Source organism: Eleutherodactylus coqui, chromosome 8, assembly GCF_035609145.1.
Source record: "Eleutherodactylus coqui strain aEleCoq1 chromosome 8, aEleCoq1.hap1, whole genome shotgun sequence".
Classification (NCBI taxonomy): Eukaryota; Metazoa; Chordata; class Amphibia; order Anura; family Eleutherodactylidae; genus Eleutherodactylus; species Eleutherodactylus coqui.
In genome coordinates, this window is record NC_089844.1 from 56,683,422 (window position 1) to 56,694,526 (window position 11,105).

The following is an 11,105-nucleotide window of genomic DNA, read 5'->3' on the forward strand; positions in this document are numbered from 1 at the left end:
CTTAGAAAAACATGGGCTACAAAACATCACAAATCGTGAATGTATAGAGCACGCTGCGATTTTGTAATCTTGCTAATGTGAAAGTACCCATTGGAAAGCATGGGCTTCACATACATGCGATTTTGTAGCACTGTCGCATCGTGAGAAAATTGCGCAGTTTTGTCACCCGTGTGAAACCGGCCTTAATCCCAGCTGATAGAAAAAAATATCAGAATGACTTCTACTGCTTTACTAGAGGCAACGGTAATCATTTCGCAACATTGGACACTATCCATTTTGGGCATTCACAGAATATATGCATCATTGTACCTGGTTCTCCTCCACATCTCCAACACATAGTAACATAATATGTTAGGCTGAAGGGAGACCATGTCCATCTAGTTCAGCCCCCCCCCCCCTCCCTCCCCTCCTGTAGATCCAGAGGAAACGGAAGGGCACCCTGTACCAGCGACTCAGGATCTTTAAGCACTGATTCTTGAATTTTGTTAAAAAAATTAAAGACTGATGTGTGAAGGTAAAAATCTTGTGTTTGTGAACGACATCAACAGGTCACTCTCCCAGTTTTGTATATATGATGGGACTGGTGAGTCCGGTTGGGAATTCAATAAGTATTAGATGTGAGAAAAAGTGTGCTTAGAGGGGCCCCCTTCCATACATAGCTGTTCAAAAGGGTTTCTGTGCGTAGGTGAAACCTATGGGATGGGGAAAGGATGTAAAGAAGTGTCAGAGCTGGAACATATGCCACAATGATTGTGGAGTCGGGCCAGTGGAGTCAGCCAGCGCTTCGACCAATAGCCAAGTTGCATTCTGCATAAAAGGGCAAGCTTTAAATTTATGATTGTCTATCCATCTACGGAAGACCCCATTCTCCAGTACAGGTGAGAAATTAGGATTTCCAGTGTGGGTAATAGAAGAGACAGGGGCAGGGAAAATATCCTCCGGTCTCTGAAATACCCCAAAGGTTGCCTTTTTAAGGTAGGGGCAATTGTAGGATGATTTTTGGCTTGTGGAGAAGATCGCTCTGTAACAAAGGCAATGCTGTCAATGGCACCAGGGCAATAATGGTAACAAGGATGCCCGCTCTGTGGATACCCATTGTTTGATATCCCCATGTCTATGCCAGTCGGCCACCCAAAAGTGGGATGCTTGGTGCAATGCCATCAAGTCAGGTGAGTCCCAATCCTCCCCCTAATTTAGCTCTTATGAGCAAGGTACGAGCTATGCGAATAGGTTTGTCTACCCTAATAAGTTTAGTTCAGTAAGGAATTTAGGTGTCTAAAAACATTGTGAGTGGGTGGAGATGGGCAAGGCCTGAAAGAAGTAGAGAAGGTTTGGGAGAATGTTCATTTTAAAGATCGAACTGCTACCAAGCCATGACAATAAGCACTTTTTCCAAGCGGTAACAACCTTAGCGGGGACGTTGGCGCTCGTGCAGTCGTTAAGCCGACTGCCGTCTCTTGTAAGAGGGACAGAAGTCTGATCTAATCTCACCCAAAAGACCTGGCTAATTTGCGGAGTAAAGGTCTTTTGTGTCTGTGGTTAGGTGAATACCCAGATACTTTGTGATCTTTGACTCCACAAAAGGAATCTTTCAGTTCTGTTGCTAGAGGTTGAGGTAAAGAAATGTTGAGTGCTGCAGATTTTTGGTAATTCCATTTAAAGTTGAAGAATTAGACATATCAATAAGGTTTAGCTATTAGGTTGGGAAGTGAAATGCGTGGCAACGAGAAAAAGAACAAGAGGTCATCGGCATAGGCAGCTACTTTTGGGCATGGATTCCCCCATACGGAGTCTTAATATGTCCAGATTGGAACAAACCTGTCCAAGAAAAGGCTCGAGGCAGAGCACAAAGAAAAGGCGTGAGAGCAAGCATCCGTTGGTGGTTAGGATTCCTATTTCTCCGGTCCATTAAATGATGCAATCTATCTAGCGCGGTGTCTTTTATCCTCTGGTTTATTTCTTAAGGTGGAGTGGCAGGTACTAATGCAGGTACCACTTTCTGGGGGAGAAGGGATCTTACCCTGCGCCTATATCCCTATTGTATAGCTAGAGAGGTGTGAATCTTCAGTCTGGCCAGGGACCAATAAAAGCCACTGCCCAATGGAGAATGAACCTTGCCCTGGGCAAGCTCTCCTCATGTATAGGTGTGTTGGCTTACCACCCTGTGCTGGGAGGCTTGTAATGGCTGTGCAGCTGTGAAGTCGTAGTGCTCTGTGTGAGTAGCGCTGCTCTCGATCTTGCAGCTGTATTGTTCTCCCTGGCAGGAGAGATGTCTGCAAAGGTGCTCCATTAGCACAGCCTGCCGCTGAGAGAACTACAGTTGGGAATACGTCCACATGATCATCCGGCGCCATGTTACAAAGCTGCTAGTGAACTGAAGATGCAGCCACGTTCTGTATGCAGTGGCTTGACGGTGTGTCTTCCGCCGCAGCAGATCCCCTCCTCTTATCGCCCCTGGCCATGATATAAACTGCAGGATAGATGGACAGGCAGGAAGATGTCCAGGCTGAAATATAGTGTGGGGCCGGAGCTCGTTTTATTAGCTTCTTCCCGCGGCCATACTGAAGCCATGCCCCCTTCTTGTATTTTTTCAAAATTATTTTTGCATATGTTTTTTAACCTATTTGTCCCCTATAATGTCATATAAGACCTCTGGGAGACATTTACAAAGTTTTTTTTTTTTTGTGCTTATATCACAATTTTCCGCTGTAACTCGGGCATCCATAGAAGCCCCAGTTAAGCCACTCACAAGTAGGTGTTTGTAAAAACACTGTTTTAAAGTGTTTGAAAGCAGCATTTTGCAGCAGTTTTGTGAGCGTTTGCCTGCATTTTTACTGCATATTATGTGAAATAATGCAGACAAAGAATGCTGATGATGTCACTATTAGAGATAAGCGAGCGTACTCGCTAAGGGCAAATAGTCGAGCGAGTATTGCCTTTTGCGAGTACCTGCCTGCTCATCTCAAAAGATTTGGGTGACAACGGGGGTGAGCGGTAAGTTTCGGGAGTGAGCAGGGGGGGGAGAGAGAGAGAGATCTCCCCCCCCGTTCCTCCCAGCCGCTCCCCGCTGGCACCCGAATCTTTTGAGATGAGTGGGCAGGTACTCGCAAAAGGCAAGACTATCTCTAGTCACTATTCCCCTCTTTTCCCCGGTGACATAGTATGCAGTGTTTAAAAATGCTGTACATAGCCTTTTGCAGGGTTCTCAACGCACCCTATATATTTCAATGGGTGACAGAGGGCGTCAAAAACACGTTGAACGCCCCAAAATGGATCACACAGTGTTCGTTTTAGGGTGCGTTAGAACTTGATGCTCAGTATAGTGTTTTTAGCAGGCGCTAAAAACGCCCGATAAACATTATACGGAGAGAATTATTCCCCTTAGGTGAGCATAGTCACTGGCAGGGTAACGCTGGGTCTGCTAAGACCCAGCGGCTCTGCCATGCTGGTGGGGGGCACTGGGGCCAATAACGGAGCCTCCTCTATTCACTACATGCTATATAGACTGCAAAAGAGAAGTTGGAAATGGATATAAATCGTTTGTCTTTTCCATGGATCTCTCTGCTGTCTCTGATTGCAGGGGACTCCAACCTACTCCTACTAGATTGCAGGATCTTTAAACCCGTGCCATATATTTACAATTGTGTGGCGTTAAAGCCCAGGGCGAAGTGTTGTATATTTATGGCTCTTGGCCCTTAATGGGTTAAACGGATATAAAGATTCTCACTGAGAATCCAACATAAATAGAACAAAATTTTAACACCGCGTTTCTCCAAGGAAAAGTTTTAGAAAAGATTAATTTAAGCTGTATATTTTACATTTCTTCTCTCTGCTGAGATGATGGCACTGTGACATTTTTCTAGAGAGCCCTGTCTTGCTCTGTTAGGCAGCCTGAATGTTGTATTATTTATTGAAGTCCCTGATGGTAGACGCGGGTCACTTACTTTTCATCTTACTGTTTCTGTCCAGCATTGCGCGCCCAGCATGTAGTCTTCGACATTCGTAAGCTGTGGCTGCCTCATTCTCCTGCAGATGACTAATGATAGTTTTCTTTACTGGGCATAAGTAGAAATCTGCCAATCAGCAACGGGGCTGTCGCAGCTAATGAGAATCGTGGACTATAAAGCACAGCATTGAGTGTATTACATGCTGGACTCGCGTTGCTGTACAGAAACAGGGATTTTATGAAAAGCATCGTTCCTATCAAAGTGACCACGCTGCAAACTGGGTCGCTGTCACTAGTGTACGCTGCCCTCATGGTAGCCTAACTCTATTGCCAGATTCAAAAGTTGGGAAGAAAAAACGGCAATGGAAAAAAAAGATGGGCCGCCTCCTTAAGGGGTTAATGTACTTAGCTCGCCTTACATTTGACTCTATACGCACCTGTATAAGACTTCAAAAACACCACTAAAAGTGCACTGCATTTTTTTAATTGCAGTAAAAAAAAAAGTGTGTGAAGTTGCCCTCACGGAACTCGGAACACGACGACTATGGGTCTGTATTCGGTTGTTGGGGCTGTGTGCCACTTGAAAAAGGCCTAATGCACGACTTTGCAATGGCCGCCAGCCCTGAAAGATGGGTCTGTTTCGTATTTGAGAAGATGCATTAACCAACACCACCAGCAGATATCCGGAAATGCGACAATTCAAGACCTAAAAAAACCTAGTTTGGGGTACATTTCCCTTAATTAGGGCTTGTCGTATTAACAAAAACAGAAGGGATTACTGGAAGCAGGAGCGGAGTCTGTCATAAAGCACTTTTTTCTTTTTATTAAAATCTCCACCGCGGGAGCCACCGCCCAGCAGACGGATGCCCGCTGTCAGCCTGATAGATAGGCTGACTGTGGAGAATCGCGGCAATTCGCAGCATGCTGTGAATTGCCTAGCCGCGAGCGGAGAATCGCAATGATGGACAGGGGGCCGGTGCTTTCCATAGCGTTGCTATGGAAAGCTTCAGACAGCTTGATACGCCGGCGATTTACCGCCGGCGAAATCACGCCTGTTGACAGGGGGCCTTAGGGTTGGGCATGAGGCTCAGGCCGGATCATTATTCAGGTGAATGCAGCTATGTCATATACTTTTCTCTTAGGGTGGTTTCACACAGACTTATTTGCGCACGCAATATGCAGAGAATAGAACTGATAGATTTTAATTTCTCGGTTTTTTTGGTTTTTTTTGCGCACACATAAAATGCAGCATGTTCTAGTTTAGTGCTCATTTGCACATCACGGACCTCATAGGAGTCTACTGGGGTGAGCAAGTGCACACCTTATACCCTCTGTGGCAAGTTGGGGTTACTTGCCTGCGGATCGCTGACCTCTCAGACAGTAAAATGGCGCACCACATGTGTAGAAATTCTTTATGAGACGTGGATTCTCTTTAAGACTGATGCCTGCCAGCATTTATTTCACAGCTAACAGCATACACAAACACAGTCCATGCGTAATCCTGGGTTTATCACCCACTAGGTCACCGTCACTACCCCGCCCGGGGTGTCTAGAGAGCGTCTTCCTCTATCAGACGTGCGACTGACCCAAAACTGGTCCACACGGATCAGGCTCCCAGTTCCTGACATGGCATCTCCACCGCTTCCACTGGTCCACACTGGACTTCAGGCTTTCGGCCCTTCCAGCTCACCTGAGCTGTAACTTCCCCCTTGCTTTTGGCAGGAACTGGCTTTTATCTAGTTCCTGCTCCACCCCTTGGTGTTAACCCTAGCAGCAGCCCTCTACACGCTCTTCTGTGTACTGCACTACTACACAGAAGTCCTGTCTGCAGCCCTCTACAGGCCCTTCTGTGTACTGCACTACTACACCTCATAATTGAGCATTAAGATGTGCAATTTTTACAGGAAAAAGAACACATCTGGAACTAATTAGGTTACGTAGCTTTCCCAGGGAGTCTCCACGACAGCACCACCTGAGACCGCCTCCTCCTGATAGGACAGGAACACACCGAGAGGTTAAAATCCCCCCCCCCATGTCCTCCCCTCCTCAGTGTTTTCCTGTCCTGCCAGGAGGCAGGGTCACCGAGAGGGGCTGGTGGAGACGCTAGCCCGGAAAGAAAAAGCATACCGGCAGATCGGAGGGCAGTGGTCCAGCCTGTCCTCCCTTCTTGCAGAGCGACTCCCGGGACGCCACATGGGGTGGTCCCCCCGGGCCAGGTTCCTCCCGCGGCGGCCCATGGGGGGTGCAATGCGGGGCTCCAGCTCTCCCACGCGCCGGCTTAGGAACGAGCGTGGCGCCTCCGGCTTCCCCTTAACGAGCAGGGGAGGGGGCGGGGCGCCGCGGCAAGCGGCGAGCGTGATGACGTCATCGCGCAGCACGGCCGGCGCTCGGAGGGGGCGGGGCTAAAATTTAAAGGCGCCAAAATTAAAAAAAAAAAAGGAAGAAAGAGAAAGGATTCAAAAGGAACCTGAGAGAAGATGGCGCCGAGCAAGGAAGCCACTCAGTGAGTATTGGCTTAAACGCCCCAAGAGTGTCTGCAGCACCAGTAATAAAGCAATGAGTGCTCCAGCACCAGAGGTCGCGGAATGTTCCACCGCGGCGGCAACCGTAAGTAGCCAGTGGGGCAAACAAGGCATGCATATTCGTATATGTTGTTAATGAATGTTGCATCCTTACACGCAAATTTTGTTTGTCTGCCAGGGGGATAGAAGAGATGCCCCTCCCAGAGCCAAAGCTAAAAAGTGCGCAGTATGCGGCGCAAGACTATCGGCTTCGCATGCCAGGCCATTATGCAAAGCATGCATAGCCAAGTTGGTCAAGGAGGAATCGGGGGGATTCCTCGAGGACGTCAGAAAGCTCGTCCAAGAGGAAGTGCGGTCAGCGCTGTCGACCCCTAAAACTCCACCCAGAGGGGCATCGGGGACAAAGCGCCGAAGAAAGGCGCATACCCCGCAGGAGCACTCAGACTCTGAGGAGAGTTCGGGATCTGAACGGGAAGAGCTGATGCTTGAGGAGTCCTCAGAGGAAGAGGAATACCAAAAGTACCTCTTCCATAGAGAAGATTTAACGGAGCTGATTAAATCCGTTAGAGCTACACTGAAAATGGAGGAACCCAAGGAACCCCGTTCAATGCAGGACGAGGTCTTTGGGGGTTTAGGAGAGAGGAAGAAACATACCTTCCCGGTCCATAGCAACGTAACAAAGTTAATACTTAAGGAGTGGGAGAAGCCCGACACGGGATCCTTCTCATCTAGCGGGGTGAAGAGGCGCTACCCGTTTGAGGAGGGGGTATGTGCGAATTGGGAGGAAATACCCAAGGTAGACGTCCCAGTGGCTAAGGTGGCTAGGAGGACAACATTGCCCTTCGAAGACGCCACACAGCTTAGAGACCCAATGGATCGCAAGGCGGAGGGCCTACTAAGAAGATCCTGGGAGGCAGCGGCCAGTACGCTCAGGCCAGGTGTGGCAGCCACGTGCGTCGCCAGAACCCTGGGTGTGTGGCTCGAACAACTGGAGCTGCACATCTCGAGCAAAACACCGAGGGAGCAGATTATAGATTCCCTCCCTATGCTAAAGATGGCCACTAACTTCCTGGCAGACGCAGCAGCGGAGTCAGTGAAGCTTTCGGCAAAAGCAACGGCCCTAACCAACTCGGCCAGGAGGGTCCTCTGGCTGAAGTCATGGTCGGGCGACCTAACATCCAAGAATAAACTGTGCTCTCTACCCTTTCACGGCCAATTCCTCTTTGGTCCGGATCTAGATAAAATACTAGAGAAAGCGTCGGATAAGAAGAAGGGATTCCCAGAAGAAAAACAACGTAAGGGGAGGACCTTCTTCCGAACCCCAGCACAACAACCGGAACCCTATAAAGGCAAAGGCAAGATGGGCGGATGGAGTTACCCCAAGGGAGGCAGAGGGAGAAACTTCCTCTTCAACCCGCACCAGGGGGACCCAGCCAAGCAGAAGCCCTGACGCCATCCCAGTGGGGTCGAGGCTGCAGGGCTTTGCAGATCGGTGGGCCTCGATTTGCAGGAGCCCGTGGATCCCGGAGATCCTGCAGCAGGGATACAGAATCGAGTTAGTATCCCCCCCCCCCACCCCCAGGAGAAAATATATCATCACGCGAGGTCCAGTACAACAACTGTACCCGCTTCAGCAGGCGGTACAGGACCTAAGACGTCTAAAGGCAGTGTCCCTCGTGCCACAGGAAGAGGAGACCTGGGGGCATTACTCCAGACTCTTTCTAGTAAAAAAACCCGGGGGAGGTTCACGCCTGATAATAAATCTAAAACCCCTGAACGTTTTCATAAAATATCGAAAATTCAGGATGGAGTCCATCACATCAGCGGTAAAGTTGATCCCCAGGGGGGCCTACATGGCATCGATCGACCTGAAAGACGCCTATCTGCATGTACCGATCCACAGGGACTCAAGGAAGTACCTAAGGTTCGCGTTGGAAATGGGCAGGAAGACAAGACATCTTCAATTCAGATGCCTGCCCTTTGGAATCTCCTCAGCACCCCGCATCTTCACGAAGATCATGGCGGAGGTTGCAGCCTACCTAAGGCAGAGGTCGATCCTAATAATCCCATACTTGGACGACATACTAATAGCCGAGTCCAGGGAACGCCTAGTAGAGAACTTGGCAACAGTGCTCAACCTGTTACAGTTCCTAGGTTGGATCATAAATTGGGAGAAGTCCAGCCTAAACCCCAGCACGGACAAGGTGTTTTTGGGCATAACACTCGACTCAGAGGCCCAATGCTCCTTCCTCCCCGAGGCAAAGGGGCAGAAAATTCGGCACATGGTAGAATCCTTTATGCAGAGACGGTCATGCACAATCCGGGAGGCTATGTCCCTCCTGGGAAGTCTAACATCATGCATCCCGGGGGTAGCATGGGCACAGGCACATACCAGACCCCTGCAAGCAGCAGTCCTTGCAGCATGGGACGGCAGGCAGGCTTCGTTAGAAAACAGAATACAGGTCAGGAACTCGGTAAAGGTATCCTTACGCTGGTGGACGTCCCCAAGAAATCTAAGAAAAGGAGTCCACTGGATATTGCACCCGGCAGTACAGATCACGACAGATGCAAGCTCCTGGGGGTGGGGGCGCACGTCGGAGACCAGCTCCTACAGGGCCCATGGCCACCGCAGACGAAGCATCAATCCTCAAACTACAGGGAGCTACAAGCAATCTGGAAGGCCCTGCAGCACCTGGGGGAGACGGTAAGAAACCAACATATACGAGTACTGTCGGACAACACCACGGCAGTGGCCCATATCCGACACCAGGGGGGCACGAGGTCACCAGCTCTGCAAAGTATCGCGCAAAGGATATTTCGCTGGGCGGAGGGCCGTATCATCTCACTGTCAGCGGTACACTTAAAGGGATCTCTGAATCAAAGAGCAGACTTCCTCAGCCGGGGGCGCTTAGACCCAGGGGAATGGTCCTTATCCCAGGAGGCATTCTGGATAGTGACGGACAAATGGGGTCTCCCGCAACTAGACCTATTCGCGTCAAAACAAAACGCCAAGGTGAAGAACTTCTTCTCCCTCAGACGGGAAGACCGACCGACAGCGGTGGACGCCCTGAGCCAGGACTGGGGAGGAGAACTGGCGTACGCATTTCCCCCGATCCCACTAATCCCAAGGGTACTACAGCACTTCAGGTCACAACCGTGCACCCTGATCCTGGTGGCTCCCTTTTGGCCAAGAAGGAGCTGGTTCAGCCTCCTAAGAAACCTGAGCATCCAGGAGCCAGTCACCCTTCCGGCTCAAGAGAATCTCCTAACGCAGGGACCCCTGAACTACCCCGACATAAGCAGACTTCATCTAACAGCTTGGTTACTGAAGAATCCATACTGAGGGGCAGGGGATTCTCAAACAAGGTAGTCAGAACGCTAATGGCAAGCAGGAAAGAGACTACCAACCGCATATACCAGAGAATCTGGAGGAGGTTTACCTCTTGGAGACAAGAGAGAGGCTCCTCAAGCAACAGTGCGGACGTCCCTTTGATCCTGGACTTTCTACAGGACGGCCTGGATATGGGCCTCGCCCCAAGCACCCTAAGAGTCCAAACGGCAGCCCTTAGCGCCCTATTTGACACTAAGTTATCCGGGGACAGGTGGATCAATAGATTCCTGGCAGCGGCAGATAGGCTACGACCCAGGTCCACCAATATATGCCCAGACTGGAACCTTAATTTAGTCTTGAGGGCCATGACAGGGGAACCCTTCGAACCAATTGAGGGGCTCTCATTAAAAATGCTCACAGTAAAAACTATCTTCCTAGTGGCAATTTCCTCAGCCAGGCGGGTCAGCGAGCTACAGGCCCTATCCATACGCCACCCGCTCCTCAAGATTACAGATACCAAGTTAGTCTTTAAAACAGACCCGACCTTTTTGCCTAAGGTGGTATCCCCATTCCATAGGGCCCATGACATAATAATACCCTCGTTCTATAATCACCCAAAAGACGAGAGCGAGCGAACCCTAAGCTGTTTGGACGTCAGAAGGGCAGTCTTGACGTACATCGAGGCCACAGGCCCATGGAGGCAGGACGACAACCTGTTCGTCCAATATTCAGGCCCTAATAAGGGAAAGAAAGCAGCCAAAAGCTCTATAGCCAGGTGGATTCGCCTGGCCATTAGCGAGTCATATAAGGCTTTGGGGAGGGAGGCCCCCTCGGCTCTTAAAGCCCATTCAACAAGGGCAATAGCGACCTCATGGGCCGAGCATGGCTCGGCATCAGTAGAGCAAATATGTAAAGCAGCAGTATGGAAAAAGCCCCATACTTTCGTCAAACACTACAGGGTAAAGGTGCAGCTAGATGAGGACATGTCCTTCGGTCGTAAGCTCCTCTCAGCGGCAATCCCACCCTAGAATTACTTTAGTTGATACGTCTCAGGTGGTGCTGTCGTGGAGACTCCCTGGGAAAAGTAGGATTATACCTACCCGATAATCAGGTTTCCAGGAGTCTCCACGACAGCACCCGTACATTCCCTCCCAAAGAAAGAATATATGTATATATGTATATAAAAATAATTAAATAAAAAATAATAAAATAAAAAATATACCAGATAGGAAAAAATTTAAGTTGGCTCCTACCCCGGCAGTTTCGTTATAATACACTGAGGAGGGGAGGACGGGGGGGGGGGGGG